The 12,532-nt window shown below is 38.1% G+C and overlaps 1 pseudogene; it reads left to right on the top strand.

The window, feature by feature from the left end:
- The first annotated feature begins 393 nt into the window (after positions 1-393).
- On the top strand, positions 394-1,360 carry LOC123948714 (annotated as a pseudogene).
- Positions 1,361-12,532: the final 11,172 nt, after the last annotated feature.

Here is a 12,532-nt window from a genome sequence, read left to right as displayed (position 1 = left end):
AATGCTTAGTTAGGAAGGGCTTAAGGGACAGTATGGAAAATTTATGTAAACATAAATATATATAATGTAAATATATATTATATGTAAAATATAAATATGTATATATATCTTCATAGCAAAGAGCCAAGAATCCTGGCTTCAAGATTTACAATCAATGATACCACACTAATATTAGTTCCTTATCTATAATACAATAATACGTACCCTTATTTTTAATACAATGAATAACCTTTCATGAGATAATTAAGATAATTGATATGATTTATGCAAAAATATTCTAATATTAACTATTGCATTGTAAGCAATGAATACACATTTGCCAAAATTTCTTTTCAGAGAGACAACAGAGTTGACATCAAAGTTGAAGAGTAACATACCCTCTAACAGGTCATCATGCATGATTACAACTGTACTAGACTCACTCTGGCATCATTTGTACTGAATGAAGCACCTGGACTAGCAAGTGCACATTTCTGGATCTCTCTCCCATTTTGTTTCATGTACATTGTTACTATACTGGGGAACTATGGGTTCTTTATCTCATTCATCTGGAGGAGGCCCTATACCAGCCCATGTATTATTTCTTGGACTTACTCTTCCTCACTGACATTGTTCAGTGTGTAAGTATTGTACCCCAAATGCTGTGTATGTTCTGGTTTGATCTCAAAGATATCAGCTTCAATGTTCACCTGCTCCAGGTGTGCTTTCTCCACACTGTCACAGGGATGGAATCTGGGGTGCTCATATTCACGGCCCTGGATCACTATGTGGCCATCTATTTTCTTCTACACCAAGCCCCTATTCTCACCAATTCTATCATTGCCAAGGCTTGGTTTCTCACCTTCCTTCCAGGTGTGATACTCATCATTCCTTTTACATTACTCACCAAACATCTGCACTGTTACAACGAATATAATTTCCCCACATCTACTGTGGTTGTCCTGTGGCAATATCAAGGTCAAGGCCATCAAGGTCTGATGGTTGCCCTTCTGACTGGGGGCTTTGAACCCTGTGCCTTACACTCTCCTACACCATGATTCTCTGGGCGGTGGTCAGGCTTTTCTCAGCAGAGGCTCAGCAAAAGGCTTTTAGCACTTAAACTGCCTCTGCTATAGACATCACTAATATCCTAGTCTTCACTTTTTCACCCACCATTTTGGGTACAGTCCCTCCCAACTTCCACATTTTTGTGACTAACCTACACCTGCTTCTGCCACCTACCCTGAATCCTATTTTCTATGGGATAAATACTAAACAAATACAAGAAGGGAAGCTCAAACTTTTCCTTAGAAAAAGGCCACTGAAGGAAGAGATAAAAGTAAATCCCAACATAATGAGAAGAAAGTGTTTTTGTAGATGAAGAAGGCTTTCATACCAGACAGACAGTGGATATGTGATTTGACAGTGACTAACCAATCTTCCTCTTTTTTTTAAATTGATTTAGAGGTTTTATTTATTTGAGGGGGGGGCACAAGTAGGGGGACGGGCAGAAGGAAAGGGAGAAGCAGGCTCTGCACTTAGCAGGGAGCCCAATGTGGGGCTGGATCCCAGGACCCTGGGATCATGACCTGAGCCTAAAGCAGACATTAACAAACTGAGCCACCCAAGTACCTGACTGATCTTCTTAGTGTATCATTCATATACTTTTCTAAGACCTTGTATATCAACTTGAAAACTTTTCTTTAAAAAGGACCCACAAACCAATTTAGTTAAATCCAATAAAGCTATTTCTAAAGCCTTTGTGTTATTTGTATGGTACTGAATTCGGTGCCATTGTGAGTAGTATGTAAGACAGAGTTTTGTCCCTGAAGAATTTCCCAGCTAGTAGATAAAACTGAAAAAAGAGACCATACCAGTTATTCAAAAATTCTGATTATTTTTCTCAAAAGCACTGTCCCTAGAACTCCATAGATTTTTGTTAAACTAGAAAATGTATTTTCCATCAAGGAATAAACATGTAATGCTCCCCATTCATGTATTTATTTATTTATACATACCACAAACATATATTGAGCACCTACCTTCTTAGGAAATTGTAGTACAGACACTGATAAAAATGGGCATTTCTACGTATGTATAAACACGGGAAATCATCATTACCTTGATTACAATGCAGTTAATTAACATATTCATCACCTTTAAAATTTCCTTTTACAACTTTGTGATCCAAACATCACTTAAACGTGACAGCACTGACATGCTTTCTGTCACTATAGATGTGCTCTATACAATTCTGGAACTTTATATGAATGAAATATTACCGAATATAATCTTTTTAGCCTGGCTGCTCCCCTGACGGCTTTGTGTTTCATCAAATTATTATTGTGTTAATCACACATACATTTTTCTGTTGAGTAGTATTCCATTTCATGGATATACCAATATTTGTTTAACCATTTATCTGTTGTTGGACATTTCCTTTGTTTCCAGGTTTTGTATATTACAAGTAAGCTGCTTTGGGGATTCATGTGCAAGTCTTTGATCAAGCATATACTTTGATTTCTCTTGAGTAAAAAGCCTAGGAGTGGAATAGAAGATATACATAAAGTTTTCCTAAGAAACAAGAAATCTCAAAAACAAGAAATAAGAAAAAACAAATTTTGTTTTCTAAGAAACAAAATTATTTCTAGAATAGTTGTATTTTACATTCTCACCAGCAATGCATAAAAGTTCTACTTGTTCCACACCCTCACAAACATTTAGTATGGTCAGTCCTTTAAATTTTGGTCATTTTAGCAAGAATCTACTGGCATCTTATTGTGTTTTTAAGTTATGCTTGCCTAATGACTGATGATGTGGAGCATGTTTACATTGCTTATTTATCATCTGTATATGCAGAAAATGTATGAGATAAGAAATATTTATTGTTTTAAGATGCTAAATTCTGGAGTAACTGAACTATATTTTTACTATTTTGGAAAACACTGAAGAGTTTATTGTTAACAATACTGCATTGTATACTTAAACATTTCCTAAAAGGGTAGTGTAGATCTCACATTAAGTGTTGTAATTGAGGAAAACATTTACCTGGAAAACCAAGTAAAGAAGGCAAGAAGAAACTTTTGGAAGTGATGGCTTTGTTTTTTGTCTTTTGTTTTTTGTTTTTGAGAGAGAGCAGAGTGAGGGGGAGGGTTGGAGGAAGGAGAGAGAGAATCTTAAGCAGACTCCATACTCAGCATGGAGCCTGACATGGTGCTTGACCTCACAACCCCTGAGATCATGACCTGAGCCAAAATCAAGAGTTGGATGCTCAAATGACTGAGCTACTCATGCGGCCCAGAAGTGATGGATATGTTTATGTCATTGATTATGGTGATGGTTTCACAGGTGTATATTTATCTTCAAACTCATTGTCATATACATTAAATCTGTATGGCTTTTTTATGTCAGTCATACTTCAATTAAAAGGTTAAAAAAAGAAAAAAAACTAATTAAAAAGAAATTCTCACAGGGGAGATTATAAAGTATACTTCCTATCATTGACTTCTATTCTCTTGCCAGAAAAAATGTCCTATACCAGTTTCTTTTGATTCCTTCAAGAGCCAATTTATGCATATTTGAAAGCTACATAACATCACATTATATTGACATACAATAATTAAATAAGTAGTCCTCAGTTGATAATAATGTACATTATTGATTATCTTTATAGTAAAAACGATAAAATACAAAGTCATTAATATTCAAGACGTTAACTTCTTGTTAAACAGAAAAATAAAAAGTTTTTGAACACAGATACTTTAACATCAAGTACAGAACTCATTAAAGAGAAGGAAAATTATGCTAATAGCCTGATTTTTTTTGTTTATTAGAACAATTCTTAGAACATATCAGGTGCTAAATAAATATTTGTTGGAAGGACTGATGTATGCATGCATGGATGCATGGATGTATGGATGGACAACTGCCTATCTATAAAACGGGAGTTCATTCACCAGCTGTGAAAGTCAAATAGACTGAAATCAAAAGAAGTTTTAGAAGATTTTGCCTGTATGATAGATAGTATAGAAAAACTGGGATATTAAGGAAGTTAGAGATCTATCATCAAATAGAGTTTAAAGCAAGGTTTAACTGAATGATTCTCTTCATGCATGCATTCCAGAAATACAGTTGACCTTTAACACATTGCCATGAACAACAGTCACTTTTAAGTTCTCAAGCTTGTTGATATTGGTAGTATCCCAAGAGGCAGATCAGGGCACTTGCCAGCCAGGTTATTGTCAGCAACAACAAGGCTTGACTGCAAGTCCTTGGGTGAGGCCAGAGAAGTGTTGATTCTCATCCCCTGATACTGAGTGGCAGAAAGGTGTGAACTGTCAAGTCTCTCACGTGACCTGCTACTGAATCGTCATAATTTCGACCCCATCCCCTTAATTACTCTAGTTATTATTCCCCCAAATAATGAATCCGAGCTGATGGAATAAAGTTATAAGCCAATCATCTAGCCCATCTTATTATCTTGGATCCCGGTCTCTGCTGTCATAAGTAAGGGACTGGTGATTTAATGTCCTGTAGCCCAAGGGTCAGGGTTATTTTCCTGGAGTCTGACATCTGGCCCTACAAAGTATTTCATACTACTCTAGAACACACTGACAAGGAAAAATCCACACTTGTGCTACTACTCCTTTCTCCATAAGAACCTTACAATATTTTTTTTTTCCCTAAAGGCCTGGTCAGTGTGCTATGTGGCACAATTAGTTCAGTGAGGTGTGCATTTGGTCAGTCAACTCTGTGCCTTCTGGAAATGAACCAAGTGAATGGAGATCAAAGAGCCACTTTAGAGGTAGAAACAGTCTGCTTGAAGTGGTAATAGTCAAAGTTAAGGAATGGAATGGGGAAGTTGGTCATCAAATATTTATGGTGACTTGTTTTCTAAGATCTGCAATTTTGTGGTGGTGAATGCCTCATAAACAGAGACAGTATTCTAAAATTGTTTCATTATCTTTTTTTTAATTTATTTTTATTTGTTTATTTACAGCATAACAGTGTTCATTGTTTTGGCATCACACCCAGTGCTCCATGCAGTACGTGCCCTGCCTATTACCCACCACCTGGTTCCTCAACCTCCCACCCCCCCCCCCCCGCCACCCCTTCATAACCCTCTGGTTGTTTTTCAGAGTCCATAGTATCTCATGGTTCATCTCCCCTTCCAGTTTCCCTCAACTCCCTCTCCTCTCCATCTCCCCATGTCCTCCATGTTATTTGTTATGCTCCACAAATAAGTGAGACCATATGATACTTGACTCCCTCTGCTTGACTTATTTCACTCAGCATAATTTCTTCCAGCCCTGTCCATGTTGCTACAAAAGTTGGGTATTCGTCTTTTCTGATGGAGGCATAATACTCCATTGTGTATATGGACTACATCTTCCTTATCCATTCATCCGTTGAAGGGCATCTTGGTTCTTTCCACAGTTTGGCGACCGTAGCCATTGCTGCAATAAACATTGGGGTACAGATGGCCCTTCTTTTCACTACATCTGTATCTTTGGGGTAAATACCCAGCAGTGCAATTGCAGGGTCATAGGGAAGCTCTATTTTTAATTTCTTCAGGAATCTCCACACTGTTCTCCAAAGTGGCTGCACTAACTTGCATTCCCACCAACAGTGGAAGAGGGTTCCCCTTTCTCCACATCCTCTCCAACACACGTTGTTTCCTGTCTTGCTAATTTTGGCCATTCTAACTGGTGTCAGGTGGTATCTCAATGTGGTTTTAATTTGAATCTCCCTGATGGCTAGTGATGATGAACATTTTTTCATGTGTCTGATAGCCATTTGTATGTCTTCATTGGAGAAGTGTCTCTTCATATCTTCTGCCCATTTTTTGATATGATTATCTGTTTTGTGTGTGTTGAGTTTGAGAAGTTCTTTATAGATCCTGGATATCAACCTTTTGTCTGTACTGTCATTTGCAAATATCTTCTCCCATTCCGTGGGTTGCCTCTTTGTTTGGTTGACTGTTTCCTTTGCTGTGCAGAAGCTTTTGATCTTGATGAAGTCATTTTTGTTTTTGTTTCCTTGGCCTTTGGAGACATATCTTGAAAGAAGTTGCTGTGGCTGATATCGAAGAGGTTACTGCCTATGTTCTCCTCTAGGATTCTGATAGATTCCTGTCTCACGTTGAGGTCTTTTATCCATTTCGAGTTTATCTTTGTGTATGGTGTAAGAGAATGGTCGAGTTTCATTCTTCTACATATCGCTGTCCAGTTTTCCCAGCACCATTTATTGAAGAGACTGTCTTTTTTCCATTGAATATTTTTTCCTGTTTTGTCGAAGATTATTTGACCATAGAGTTGAGGGTCCATATCTGGGCTCTCCACTCTGTTCCACTGCTCTATGTGTCTGTTTTTATGCCAGTACCACGCTGTCTTGGTGATCACAGCTTTGTAGTAAAGCTTGAAATCGGGTAACGTGATGCCGCCAGTTTTGTTTTTGGTTTTCAACATTTCCTTAGCAATTCGGGGTCTCTTCTGACTCCATACAAATTTTAGGATTATTTGCTCCAGCTCTTTGAAAAATATCGGTGGAATTTTGATCGGAATGGCATTAAAAGTATAGATTGCTCTAGGCAGTATAGACATTTTAACAATGTTTATTCTTCCAATCCAAGAGCATGGAACAGTCTTCCATCTTTTTGTGTCTTCTTCAATTTCTTTCATGAGTGTTCTGTAGTTCCTCGAGTACAGGTCCTTTACTTCTTTGGTTAGGTTTATTCCCAGGTATCATATGGTTCTTGGTGACATAGGAAATGGAATCGATTCTCTAATTTCCCTTTCTGTATTTTCATTGTTAGTGTATAAGAAAGCCACTGATTTCTGTACATTGACTTTGTATCCTGCCAAGTTACTGAATTGCTGTATGAGTTCTAGTAGTTTGGGGGTGGAGTCATTGGGGTTTTCCATATAAAGAATCATGTCATCTGCGAAGAGAGAGAGTTTGACTTCTTCCTTGCCAATTTGGATACCTTTTATTTCTCTTTGTTGTCTGATTGCCGTTGCTAGAACTTCTAATACTATGTTGAACAAGAGTGGTGAGAGTGGGCATCCTTGTCGTGTTCCTGATCTCAACGGGAAGGCTGCAAGCTTTTTCCCATTGAGGATGATATTTGCTATGGGTCTTTCATAGATAGATTTTATGAAGTTCAGGAATGTTCCCTCTATCCCTATACTTTGAAGCGTTTTCATCAGGAACGGATGCTGGATTTTGTCAAATGCTTTTTCTGCATCAATTGAGAGGACCATGTGGTTCTTCTCTCTTCTCTTATTGATGTGTTCTATCACACTGATTGATTTGCGAATGTTGAACCAACCTTGCAACCCAAGGATGAATCCCACCTGGTCATGGTGGATCATCTTTTTAATGTGCTGCTGGATCCTGTTTGCTAGGATCTTGTTGAGAATCTTTGCATCCATATTCATCAGTGATATTGGTCTGAAATTCTCCATTTTGGTAGGGTCTTTGTCTGGTTTGGGGATCAGGGTAATGCTGGCTTCATAAAAAGAGTCTGGAAGTTCTCCTTCTGCTTCAATTTTTTGGAACAGCTTCAGGAGAATTGGGGTTATTTCTTCTTTGAAAGTTTGGTAGAATTCCCCAGGGAATCTGTCAGGTCCTGGGCTCTTGTTTTGGGGGAGGTTTTTGATCACTGCTTCAATCTCATTACTAGATATCGGTCTATTCAGGTTGTCAATTTCTTCCTGGTTCAATTTTGGGAGTTTGTAGCTTTCCAGGAATGCATCCATTTCATCTAGGTTGCTTAGCTTATTGGCATATAACTGTTGGTAATAATTTCTGATGATTGTTTCTATTTCCTTGGTGTTAGTTGTGATCTCTCCCTTTTCATTCATAATTTTATTAATTTGGGCTTTCTCTCTTTTCTTTTGGATTAGTGTGGCCAATGGTTTATCTATCTTATTGATTCTTTCAAAAAACCAGCTTCTAGTTTCATTGATACGTTCTACTGTCTCTCTCGTTTCTACCTCATTGATCTCTGCTCTAATCTTGATTATTTCCCTTCTTGCATGTGGAGTTGGTTTGATTTGTTGTTGATTCTCCAGTTCCTTAAGGTGTAGAGACAGCTGGTTTATTCTGGATTTTTCAATGTTTTTGAGGGAGGCTTGGATGGCTATATATTTCCCCCTTAGAACCGCCTTTGCTGTATCCCATAGGTTTTGGACCGAGGTGTCTTCATTCTCATTGGTTTCCATGAATTGTTTAAGTTCATCTTTGATCTCCTGGTTGATCCAAGCATTCTTAAGCAAGGTGGTCTTTAGCTTCCAGGTGTTTGAGTTCCTTCCGAACTTTTCCTTGTGATTGAGCTCCAGTTTCAAAGCATTGTGATCTGAGAATATGCAGGGAATAATGTCAGTCTTTTGGTATCGGTTGAGTCCTGCTTTGTGACCCAGTATGTGGTTTATTCTGGAGAAGGTTCCATGTGCACTTGAGAAGAATGAGTATTCTGTTGTTTTAGTGTGGAATGTTCTGTATATGTCTATGAGGTCCATCTGGTCCAATGTTTCATTCAATGCTCTTATTTCTTTATTAATTTTCTGCTTTGATGATCTGTCATTATCTTTTTTTTTTAAATATTTTATTATTTGACAGAGAGAAATCACAACTAGGCAGAGAGGCCGGCAGAGAGAGAGGAGGAAGCAGGCTTCCTGCAGAGCAGAGAGCCCAATGTGGGGCTCTGTCCCAGGACCCTGGGATCATGACCTGAGCGGAAGGCAGAGGCTTTAACCCACTGAGCCACCCAGGCACCCCTCATTATCTTTTTAATGGCTCTGAAGGGACCTAACCAAGATGTCCTAGATTTGTTGAAGGACAGGCTAAACTATCATCTTGATGCGGGAGAAGGAGATGTGCTTTATTATGTAGATGAAAATAGAATTTTAAAATCCAAATGCATTGAAGAGACTCCTGATGAAATTTCCTTGTATCTTCATGTCATAGCAAGTTGAAACAAACAAGTGAATTCCCTGAATCTCATCCTGAGACTGAGAGGGTCACTCAGATAGCACACCAATGCTGGGGTGCTATTTGTCTTCATTAAATGGGAACAAGGAGAGAAGTTTACTGTGTATGGTACACGTATGGTACTGTGATTTTCCATCTTCTTCTTCCCCATGTAGTTGATAATTGCAAGGGGAACCAAGTAAGTTCATTGAACTAACAGGTGAGGTTCCATGATTCAGGGGACACATGTGATGACACTTACTGTGTTCCCAACTCTGGTTTATGACAAAAACCCTGGGTTGTAAGGACTCTTTCTATGATTGTCAAAGGGTTTGGAGCTCATGCACTCATTGATCACTTAGCTCATGGCACACAGAGAATATTAATGAAGAATGTGAACCATCTGGAAGATGAGGGCAATGAAAATTATAAAATTATACTCTATCCCTAGATATTAGAATTATCAAGAAGGTATTCCATAGATGTGAGCCTGGAGGAATCATGCCAAAGATCCTCCTAGGACCCTAGAGTTATCTGATGACTTGAATGACTAATCAGAGATACTGACTTTCAAACACAGACTCCAAGGAATACCAGTTTAAGCACTGCAAAGATAACTCACGACCATTAAGATATGCAAACCTTATCTAAATCTTCCTTAGGTCTTGGAGCAAGAGACCACTGGAAAGGCTGATACAAAGACAAATTGTATGTGCCTAGTGCCTACTTTCCCTGAAGAATTAAATGAACCATTTGCATTGTGACATAAAAACCCTGAATAAAGTCATTTCTTATAAACTACCCATCAGTGGTATTCAGAGTACATTCATCACCATCCCACCAGTGTTATCTTCAGTGATGTCAGTGAGGACACACTCAGCATTATGGATTTAAGTGACCTGAGTTTCTGATGTCGTTAGGTAGGACAAATAGAAGCCATTCCTTGGAGTAAGTGATTAGACTGATAAGAAGGGGTTTATCTTTCAGATTCCTTGTGGGTTGGCCACTTGGACAGGCAGTTGGTCTTCTACAGAATACCATGAAAACTGGATACAGATAAGTCATAACTTCAATTCTGGAAGAGTGCTGAGAGGTGGATCATGTTAGCAGTTCACCACATCACATATAGCAGTAAATTATTTAGTTCTCCCCCATTCCTTCCCCTCGTTTAATTCTTACATTTCTCATGGATTTCTCAGATTTCCATATTGCATTCACTAACCTATATCCACTCATACATGGGGGATTTGTAGCCTCTTACATTATTCTACTGTCCTGCTTTGGTGTAGCCTAGACCCTGCAAACCTAATAAATGCTGATCTGAACCAAAAGGACATACAGCTTGGACAGCATGAGAAGGAACGTCTGAGCTCTCAATTCTGACTTGGTAGAATAGGGCTGCTGCTTCCAGGTCATAGTGATGTTGAATCCTAGGGGAGGAGATACTGCATCTCTATGTCTGAATCCAAAATGCAATATGTAATGGAGGACCTAAAATCCAGCTACTGCTCCAATGTCTATGAAATTCCACTAAACTACAAAATTTACTGTATTCTTTATTGGATGTGGTTTGACTTTTTAAAAGATTTGGCACGTGCACTGTTTAGCCACTCCCCCTAATTTGAACTAGAGTAGGATGACTCAGAAGGCCTTAGAGCCCTCTTCCTCACTGCTATCAGTACCACTTTTACACGTCATGGTGTTAGCATTATTTTTATACTTGTTATTTCTCCAGCCTATGTTATATTTTCCTAATTATTTTACCTTGCTTCTATTATTGTAAATCAAAATCAACACCTCCGAAAAGTTTAATGTTGTTAGGCCAAAGGTAAAGCTGGGGGATAGAATCTGTGGGTCAGAGTAGAGACTAATAATGCAAGGTAACAACTGTAGATCCCAGAGTTCATAAATAGAGTCATAGGAGAATTAACTGTCTTTTTTTGGGAAGAGGAACCCTCCAGACCCTAGGGATTAAGGGTTCTGTGGGAGATATGCTGGGTTTGGACATCTGCTGCAGCACAAGTATAAACTTTCCTTTGTAGGCATAACAAATACAATGAAGTCTGAAGGGGAGATGTCGCTGTAGTCTGATCTTAAAAGAATCATGGTCATGGCTAAGCCAACTGGTGCTGCTCAAGGGTGAATTCTTGGGAGCCAGGCACTGGAGATAAGGGATAGGAGGTCTGAGAAATAGTTGAAACAAGAAATGCCTGAAATAGGGCTGAAGCTGTGAGGAACAGAAAAACATTAGGTAGGTATTGTTTAAATATTTTTGGTAGAGGTAAAGTCTCTTACTTTGTTTCTCCTTAATTTCAGTATTTTTTTAAGTATAAATCGAACAGTGTATTTTAAAATAAAGTATATTCTTTTGTTTTTATTTTTGCTATCCAGAATTTTTAGAGTAAATTTTGATAAAAATTTCTATAGAAAACTTGAGAAAGCCCTCAGAAATAAGTACTTCCTTCATCTGTCCATCTTGCCTGGGTTCTCACTGAGCTGAGGGGCTTGGGGAACCTCCCAAGCAGAACCACCTCACTGCAACTTACCACACCAACTATGGACTGTAGGAAAAGAGGAAAATAAACTAAAGAAGAAGAGTTCAATTTCTTTATTCCTCACAAACCTACTACCTGATACCCTAAAGAGAGAGAGTCACCAGCTTTCCTAAAACCCTATTTCACAACCTTATCAGAGAAGAGCATTTATCACTTTCAGTTCATGACCCACAAGGCTGAAGGAGCCTCCTTTCCAGATTCAAATCCAAGGGTCATCCCATGTCTCAAATGTATTTGATGTTGATGGTTACCAGAGGGGAGAGGGATGGGGGGGATGTGCAAAATGGGTTTGGACATCTTCCAAACCCATTTCCAGTTTCCAGTTTCCAGTTTCCAGTTATGGAAGGAATAAGTCACAGGAATAAAAAGCACAGAACAGAGAATATAGTTAATAATATTGTAATAGTGATGAAAGAGGACAGGTAGTAGCTACACTTGTGATGAGTATAGAAGATGAACACTTAAAACTAATGTAACGTTGTGTCAACTATACTCAAATAAAAAACATATTTAATGTTCATTAATTTTACACTAAATCATCCCAATGTTGTATTCATTTATCTGCTTAGTGTCACCTTGTTAGAGGGAACTTCCCTCACAATAAATTTAAATAGACACCAACTTCATTAGTATCCAATGCCATGCTTTGTTTTTCTTATATCACTTATATATCTTATATCCCTTATATCCCTTATATCTTCCCAGTATGCATATTTGAATATGCACATATATGACATCTGTATCCCCCACACTTTTTTTGTTTATTTGAATATTGTCTGTCTCATCCCCCAAATAATAATATTATAAAATCAGATTTTCTCACATTTGTTCACTACACATAGCAGAATTGTTAATATTTTTTAATATCCGAATCAATCCATATATTAAGGGCTGGCATAAAACCTCCTTCTTGATTTCCTGTTGATCATCATCCAAAATTTACTGTATTCTTTATTGGATGTGGTTTGACTTTTTAAATATTTGATAATTTGTTTTATCTGCAATTTCAAAAGAACGGAGAGAGG

The sequence above is a fragment of the Meles meles genome, chromosome 8, assembly GCF_922984935.1.
Source record: "Meles meles chromosome 8, mMelMel3.1 paternal haplotype, whole genome shotgun sequence".
NCBI classification, from domain to species: Eukaryota; Metazoa; Chordata; class Mammalia; order Carnivora; family Mustelidae; genus Meles; species Meles meles.
Note: the sequence above shows the minus strand (reverse complement) of the source record. Positions and strands in the feature narration are given on the sequence as shown.